This window comes from Xylocopa sonorina, chromosome 13 (assembly GCF_050948175.1).
Source record: "Xylocopa sonorina isolate GNS202 chromosome 13, iyXylSono1_principal, whole genome shotgun sequence".
Lineage (NCBI taxonomy): Eukaryota > Metazoa > Arthropoda > Insecta > Hymenoptera > Apidae > Xylocopa > Xylocopa sonorina.
Window position 1 is genome coordinate 1,305,531 of NC_135205.1, and position 8,147 is coordinate 1,313,677.

An 8,147-nucleotide genomic window follows, 5' to 3' on the forward strand; every position below is an offset into this window, starting at 1 on the left:
GGTTGCATCGATCGCAACGCGATCGTCGGCGATAACGAGTCGTCGGTGTATCGACATCATCTGGACGAACGATTAACGTTCCACGCGAAAATCCGCCCGTGGAAAGAGGTCGGTTATGCTCGTTTCCAAACCGGCCCCGTCTCTTCGTTCCTTTCGTTCGTTTACCGCCCTCTTTAAGATCTTTATCTCTCCCCCCACCGCCTCTCTTTCTCTCTCACTCCCTCTCCCTCTTCGAGGCGATTAAGTTACCGGTGTGAACACGCGTGGCTACACTTGTCACGAAGGGTGCGCGGGTTTTTACGACGACACGGCTACGAACTATTTAGATTCCGAACACTTGTAGATGGAACCGGGATAGCGTCAGGTAGAGGCCGATAATTCGACTAATTATCAAGAAGTTTGACCCTTGTAGTTCTATACCTACTTGTATACGTACATAGATATGTCTGTAGTTTCGTTCGAGCGAAATGTTCCGTTGGTGGACGTTGTAAAACTCGATAAATGTCAAGTTATATAATTTATGTACGCACGTGGAAGAACCGCGAAAACTCTTGAATGTAAGAGTTTGGTGGATTAATGGTGTATACAATGTCAATGAGATCCAACGGCGTTCGTTTTACTTTTTGATGATATGACGATCGCATCGAAGGAGCATGTATACATACATGTATATATTAAATAAAAAAATTAAGTACATTAGTGACAATAACTTACGCGGCAACTGGTCCTTCGCTACGATCGTCATATATCTTGAAAAAGTGAAACAGACGCCGCTCGACCTCACATACGTTATGTCACATACTCCAATTAATCCATCACACTCTTACACAAAGTTGATTTCATCCCCTCGAATGTTACATTTGCCTTTACACATCGTAGAGACAGTAGTAAAAGCGTCATTTATACGTCGATCCGTATTAAACTGGAATACAGATACGATTAATTGGATTAAAACCAAGGAGTAATGTACATTGTACAACAGCTTAATGAACGAAGGAGAGACACGTATTTTTATTTAATGAAAATATATTTTTATACTTATTCTGGCAATACTTGAGTTTCTATTCTCGAATTTTCTATTTTCGCAGCACCGGTAGTGATTTATTATCCTTATTATCGACGCGAGTAAAAATTAGCGAAATTCATACGCGATAATAATGATCTGCAACATTCCTGATAATTTTATGGATCAGAGAAGAAAAAGAGAAGCGATAGATCGTCCGTTCGTAGTAATTGCTATGAAAATTATTATCGCATCAATCACTTTTTTATTCCCTTTAATCGTAAATTATATAGATTTCATTCATTCGTGTGCGATGAAGATAATTAATTTTCAATAAACGCTTCTTTTACTTTCTTATTTTTCTTAGGCAAATCCTTTCCTTTCTTCATTTTCTGTCCTTCTCCCTTTACATCGTTCACATTTTCTGCACTTTCCTACGGTCACTCGTTTGACCTCTCAAGGTTAGAGTAATGTTAAAGGAAAGGATGGTAACACGGCTTCCCGGTTTTACGCGTATCCCGAAAACCCGAGTCATAATTTAAATGGCTTCAGATGTCTACATAAAAAAAAAAAACAAATAAGTCTTCCAAACTTTGTAACAAAAATAATAAAATGTACGCTATTCTTTGGTAACGTTAAAGACGAAAATTAGATAAGTATAAAAAATGTTGTTATTTATAAAGAAATTTTCTACATATATCGATCATGTGTACTACGGACTAAACGTATTTGGGCACTTGGTTGATCGTAAGATACGTAGGTAGCTTAAGATACGTTACAATATCAGTTGAAAAATGATAAAAAAAAGTTTAAGAAAGAAAGAAATCGCGGAAAAACGACAACGTAATTTTTATAAAATTAAAGACAAGTATTGCAAGAATGATATTATGCAACTTGATACTGGTGAATTCATTTAAATATACGTTGGCAGTTAAAAGATTCACAAGTAACAATGTTAACCCCCGATCGTGGATGGGGGTGATATGTATTTTGAAAACTTTAAGCTTTTCTTCCCGAGAATTCAAATCATTTGTATCGGCGTTTTCTTCGGGACTTTTAATTTTTACCGTCTCGATCTTATGCATTTTCTTTGCCGATGACTGTATCAGCATACGTAGATTTTCCGTATATCGGGAAAAACTGTTTGCATCGGTATTGGTTCGAAAGGATGCGCAGCTGAAGAGAGACGAGCATCGGATAGATAGGTAGTGGTGGCGCGAGAGGGCAGACGGGCGGATGTGTCCGAGGTAATTGAGGCTAGGGGTCATCCGGGTCGCAGGAGTCACGAGTCACGAGCGAGCGGCCGCGAACAATGCCGGGAGGCTTCGTCCTCTCCTTCCCCGGTTCTTCTCCTCTTTCTTCCACCGGTTAGTTAGCCAGGTTGATTCGAGTTTTCTCTGCTTCGATTCGATTCCACTGGCTTCGAAAGGTGAAACGAATCGAAGAGATCGCGGCCGCGAACCGTACGTCTACCCGATATTGCTCACCGCGTCGCCTCCGTAGTTATTAGATTCGATCCGAGCAACAGATTAACATTGGAACGAGCGTTATTTATGATACAGCATCGTTGCCGAGCAGTGTACCGATGATGACCCACGATACTCGCTCGCGTCCCGCCAGGAACGTTCCGATTCTAGCCGCGAACTAACCGTCGTTCTCTCCTGGATGTTATTCGAGAGTGAAAACCGTCCAGGGAAATGTCAATCGGTTCGGTGTACCGCTACGATAGGAAAATGACGGCGGTGGCGGAGAGTATTTCGAGACGAAGAAGAGAGAAGGGAGGTAGGCGGTGGGTACCGGGATGGCAGAGGTGGAAGAGAGAGTTCTCCCACGCTACGAACCTCGACCGCGACGGAGCAATCGAAGACAAATTAACGTTGCGTGATGCGCGTTGATTCTGCTCGATAGCGGAACAGCGGACACGATTACGTACATCCGATCGACGATGCAGAGAGCCGCGCGCTCACGGACCAGAAAGCACATCGAGCGTATAGAGGTTGGTTGCCGTGGAAGACGTCCTCGCGAAATCGCGCGCACGAAACGCCAACGAAACGCCAAGGAAACGCCACGGATACGATACGGGCCTGACACGGGGAACGAGCAGCGTGTGCGTTTACACGGCGTGCCGATCGCGCCAATTTACTTTTCGCTTCGAACCGACCTGGCTTTCCCTCCGAGCGAACCCGCTAAAGAGGTTGCTCGCAGGAACAACGATCGACACACGGGGGTTCGCCGGGACGAACCGCCGCGTCCTTCCAACTTAATTGCTGTAACAAATCTAACCTCTACCTGTAATTTATGTATCAGCCTCTCCGCAACGCGTCTTTCTCGACTCGTACTCTCGGCGTGGTCGTGGTCGTGGTCGTCGTCGTAGTCGTAGTCGTAGTCGTCGTCGTCGCTGCCGTCAACGTTCCTGGATGAATTATACGGTTCGAAAAGAGAGGGAAAAGCTCCATCTTCGCGAATCACGCCGTTCGTTCGAATAGCTAGGTAGGGTACACGGACTCAGCGGGCTCGGAGGAGATCTCGAGCGGAGATCGTGTAAAATCGTGTCGAGCGACGCTCGTGGGCCCGTGAATTATCGGGTTCCTGTTAGTTGCGTGCCAAGGCTCGCGCACCTCGGGCAAACGGCTCGTCTCGTCGCGACAAGACAATTGCCGCGCTTCCTGATATAGTTTGCGCCTTTCCAACTGTAACGGACGGAAATTCTAGAATCCGCTGCTCCTCCTCCTCCTCCTCCCGATACCGTTCGCGCGTAACATTCGCTCGGGTAAACGCAATTTACACGTATAATCGATCGCGCGTAACCGAGTCGCGTCGCGATCTCAGTAGAAGGACCACCGCGCCATTACGCGCCGCAGGGAACGGTGGTTTAATTTAATTAAGCTTTTTCTGATTTACGACCGGATAATTACGGGGCAACGCGTCCTCGTTCGTACGCGGTTCGCCTCTTATCGGGACGTTTTACAACGCACCGAACAAATAAATTAGCCTCGAATATGCCCGTTCGACTGTCTTTAACCGAAGGGGGCAAACCCGTGGAATAATATTTCGATTTGCGGAATAAGCGAAGTCTAATCTGTTATTCCCCCTCGGAACGAGCGGCCCGGCTCCCCTCGCGTTTACCAACGATACGTGACAGCTTATTTCCCAAAAGAAATACCGTCGTGCTACCCTCCGCAACGCGTTCACCGTCTACTTACTAATAAAGTTACATCCGACTTCATTTGCCTGTTACTTTGCCACTTGTTCGAATTAGATACGAGGAACGAGGAAAGGACAGCTCCCGTTTATTTTACGAATTCTCTTCGCGAATCTACTTATACCACCGTAGCTAGAGTATTACTCGACATGCCCCGCAGATACATAAACGGCAGCGGTGACTACTTGGGGTTGGTCTCGACTTTGCTCCTCGACTTTGCTACACTCGACTTTACTCGACTCCATTCTACTCGCTGCTCGTTTCATAGCCAGGCTACAATGGGATCGATATCCCGCTGGGGGATAAAACCCGTAATCCTCTGGCATCTGTAAGCCACCTGCAGTCGTGCGTTTCGTCACGGACTCGTCGCACATTTTCCTCGGCGTCAACCGAATCAGAGTCGATTCCAAATATTTAGACAAGTCTAACCGCGGATCATCCCTATTGTCATCGACCGTCGTTTCGTCAAAAATCATTCGGCTCCGACCATGACGGAACAGAGGGGGACACGCGTCTCTTTTGATCGACGAGACAGCCTTTTCTACAGAATCCTCGAAAGATCGCTTTCAAACGAAGACGGTTTCGTGATCGATCGCGTCGCTTTGTGTACGTTTACCCTGGATTCCGCAATGTAGAAATGTTTTCGCGTGCGTCTACGCGCTAAACGTACCGTCGAATTGAAAGGAGTTCGAACGGAAAACTTGTGGAGAGGAAGGCGCCGCCGACTCGTTAGATCGGACGGACTTAAGCGATATTCGACTCTACGATGGAGCAGGGCCTGGAGCGGTGCGTTCATAGAAGTGGCGTACCACCCAACTCAGAGTCACGGGATGAAAGAAAGCCGAGTCTTCGAAAGGCGAAACCCGAGCCATCGGTGCCCCCCTCTCTCTCTCTCTCTCTCTCTCTCTCTCCCTCGGCCCGTGTGCGTTACTTTCGGACAGGGGCAGCTCTATTCGCTTGGTACGCTCGCGTGCACGACCTACCGCGCGTCGCTGTATACCTAATATACTCGTGTATAGATATATAGAACGTAATCTCGACAAGAGAGATATCTTCGTTGAGAAAAATCGTGCCGAGAGTAGGTAGCTACGCGAGTACACGGGGTACAGGCTAGATTGAATTCTAGCAGGAGAGGGACCGGTAAATATCGGCGATATTTAGAGGATCGAGCTAGGTATCCCCGGCACGGTCGTTGGCAACGCATTGGCAAATTAATTCAATCAATTAATAGGCGCTTTAGCGTTTAGAGTGCCGCGCGAACCGCGGCGCACGGGGTGGTGGTCGGTTGGCTGACGGCGCCACCCACGCGGAACGATGCCCTATGGTTCGCACCTACGTCCAGTCGCGCGTACCTACGCTGCCGCCGCGTTTCGAGAGCCAATCGATACTGGTGCCATCCTTGCCACCGCCATTTTATTTCGTGGCAAGCCCTTTTTTACCCCCTGCCGTCGCTCCCGCCCCCGCCGCCGCCGCCGCCGCCGCCAACCTTCGACCCCCGGCAATTTTTAGACGGAAACGGAATCTAACGATCGCGCTCCGACCCTCCCACCCTGTAATCTTCTCTGCAATTCCCTCCCCCATTTTTTCCCCGGCAACCACTTCTTCTACACGTTCGCACGGTATCCTGGGTCGCGCGGCACCTTCGCGGTATGCACCGTCGAAAGAGCCACTCCCGAAGAAAAGGCCTGGAGGAAAAGCGAAACGGGGGAGAAGGAGAAGAACGGTCCGCGGCAGGCAACGTAATCTAAACGAGCGATCGGTATCCGATCGAGATCTGATAATCGAGTTGTTGGCACCTGTGGCAGCGGACATAATTAATGTCGGCTAGGTGTTACCGACAGCCCCTCACCCCGTGCTCGTCCTGCTCGTTAATTCCCGGCGGGACATTACCAAGCAAATTAGGCGAGCCAGGTATCTTTCTCTTGCTCGTTTACCGTACCGTTGCCGATCGCCACTTGTCCTTTCTTCTTTACCTCCTGACCGCGTTCCATACCTCGCGCGCGTTCACGTGTGCCCGTGTCCGCGGCGAACCAGACATTTTTCGTCCGCTTTCAGCTCTAAAGCGCGAAAAGAAGCGCACGAGGATCGAGCAGGAAGTGGGCGTTTCACCGTCAGCTTCGAACCGTGCAACGTAAGAATAAATACTCTCGGTTTTTTCCCAATTCCTATCCTCGTTTCGGTAGCGATAATTACCGATTTAACGCTACCGATTTCCGCGGCTCGCTTCGACGCATTACATTAGTGTTACGCGCGACCTCGAAACGCAGACGGCAGGTACGAGCCTCTCGGTGAAATGAAAGGAAAAAGAAAAGGGGGAAAAGGGGGAAAAAACGCGAGAAGAACAAGCGGCGTGTTCGAGGTACGAAACAGTTGAACGGCGCGGCGGGAAAGTGATATGTAGCTATTTAGGAAGAGGGTGAGCGGCCGAGCAAAGCCGTTAATGTTTTGTGTATTCAAATAAAGAGCGTCGATCCGCGCATTTGCACGCAACCTGGCCTGAACCTGGTCGGGGCCGACTCGTCCATCGGCTAATGGCTTTATAATGCCTTCGTTTCGCATTAAAACGCCAACGGTGCTCGCCTCCGATTCGCGGATATTCCGCCTCCTTTTCCCTTCACATTTCTCGCTCGGTCGTGTTTCTTTCCCTCACCATCCGTGCAAAGATCGAGCTGCACGATGAACTCTCGCAACGACTTCCTTTGGCTATCCCGTTTTTAAAATCGACGAAACGTCGTGATTTTTATTTAGAATTTTTAAGTGAAAATATCAAATCTCCATAAATAGAGGTTCAGAACGGAGGAAGCACCTATGATTTATACTGATCTGAATCAATTTCATTGATATTCGCAACAAATTTTCAACTGAATTTATAACGTACATCATCACCGCGAAAACGTCTTTCTTTTTACTTTGCACCGGGTGAGAGAATTAAATTTTGCAAGCAGATAATGCTTGTAAAGTAGAAAATGTGTGTGTAAATTTAATTAAAAGTTTCCTGCAAATATCTCGAAAATAAAGACCGGAAACGTATTCTATTTATAAAATACGATCAGTCACGACATGTGTCAGAGTTGTTGAAGAGGTTAAAGCGTTATGTAGTTAATTTTCCAAATGTATATACACACACACACACACACACACACACACACACATACATATAGTTTAGATTGTTATCCAACGTCTGAAATAAATGGATATTATAGGACTTGCCGAGACAATCGTACAAAGCCTTACTACCGCGATATCGAGAAAGTACGTGCAAAGTCAGTGGAAACACGTACCTAATTACAATATGTGTATTTAATAAAAATATGAACAATTTGTATTTGTATTTATGTCAGCATCATTTACAAAAAGAGGTTATCGCGAATTGTTATTGTAAATCTTCACGTTGTACGCAGTTTTAAGATTTTTTTCTTTCTTTACAGTTTTTTATTAAAGAAGCAAAAACCATGGATACGTCGTATTTTGTAACTTCTAAGTTACTTAAAATGACGAGATTATTTTCAATAAACAACGGTAACAATTTCTTTCATGGTTGATCGAGGAATTGCGAAGCAATGCGATTTGATAATTCCGATTACTACGTTCGATGAATTTCATAGATGTGACAAACCCGAAAACAGTAACGAAATCGCGTATACCTACACCTTAATTCCGGTGGTATGTCCAAGGGTTCTAGTATCTTGTATTTGGTTAACCGAAGGAATTGAGCAACGCTTGCCTGATCCAAGGGGAGCCGTCGAGCAACCTTCCCTTGGAAACGTCACGCTCCCTTTCACCTCGATTCATCCTGCAGCAAGATCAACGGTCCCTTGATCGTCGAATCGCGTAAAACGTTTTTCTTTTGAGCGGAAGGTATCGATCGATCGATCGATCGGTTGCCGTCGCGACGTTTCCAATCGAATTTAACACGCGTTTTCGCGGGGAACACGATTTCTC